Source organism: Equus quagga, chromosome 3 (genome assembly GCF_021613505.1).
Source record: "Equus quagga isolate Etosha38 chromosome 3, UCLA_HA_Equagga_1.0, whole genome shotgun sequence".
Lineage (NCBI taxonomy): Eukaryota > Metazoa > Chordata > Mammalia > Perissodactyla > Equidae > Equus > Equus quagga.
The window spans coordinates 124,535,243-124,536,273 of record NC_060269.1 but is presented as its reverse complement, the minus strand read 5'-3'; positions in this window follow the sequence as shown (position 1 = coordinate 124,536,273).

The window sequence follows — 1,031 nt, the reverse complement described above, 5'->3', positions numbered from 1 at the left end:
ATTCTGGATGAGAATTGGTTTCTCTTTATAATGAAATTTGGGATAAGGGTTTTGGGAGGAAACTAAATGCAAAATTATTTTTTCTCATGAGCAAAGATGCAGTGAGAAGACAAATACAACAGGATTATACTTTTAACCAAAGTGGATTTTTTATTTATTTGTTTTCTTTTAGAAAGTAAGAAATTCATTAATTTATAGGGATTCAATCAGCTAAGAATTGTTTTTATAGCCTCAGGCAAGACATGATACGAGAGCCATTCAGGAAGTAAACAGAGTTATTGATCATGGAAACAGTGAATAGACATAGTTTTAGAGATCATGTAATGATTAAACTAAACTCCTAGACTAAATAAAGATTTGCCAGATTGGGTAAGGGGAAGCATTGAGAGCTTGTTATGAAAATTTTTCTCTAGGACCTGGGTATGTATCTGTTAATCAGCATGTTATATAATCTTCTTTCTAAACACATCCATAATGCGTTATCCGTTTATTCTCAATTTTAGCTCTTTAATGTTGAACAGATAAATACAAAGGAAATTTCTATATCTACCTAAGGACAGGATTATTAAGCATCACGATTTTTCTTGTTCTTTTTAGTTGTTTAGGATCTTCATGCTCAAAGTGTTGTCCACAGACCAATAATATTGGCATTTTCTGGGAGCTTTAGAAAAACGGAATCTCAGATCCTTCCTCAAATCTCCTGAATTAGAATCTGCATAATAGCATAAACCCCTGGCTGATTTCTATGCACATTAAACTTTAAGAAGCACTACCCTAGAGATCTTTCCCAGATTTTATTTTTTAGATTATCTAATTCAAAAGTTTGAAGGAGTTTTTGGAAGAAAAATTTAAAATTTCCTTTAAAGCATTTATTTCTCCATAAGGACTGCATAACATGTAAGCCAGTTTTTTTCTCTCTCTTTTTTTTCCTGCTTTATCTCCCCAAATCCCACCTGGTACATAGTTGTATGTCTTAGTTGCAGGTCCTTCTAGTTGTGGCATGTAGGACACTGCCTTAATATGACCCGACA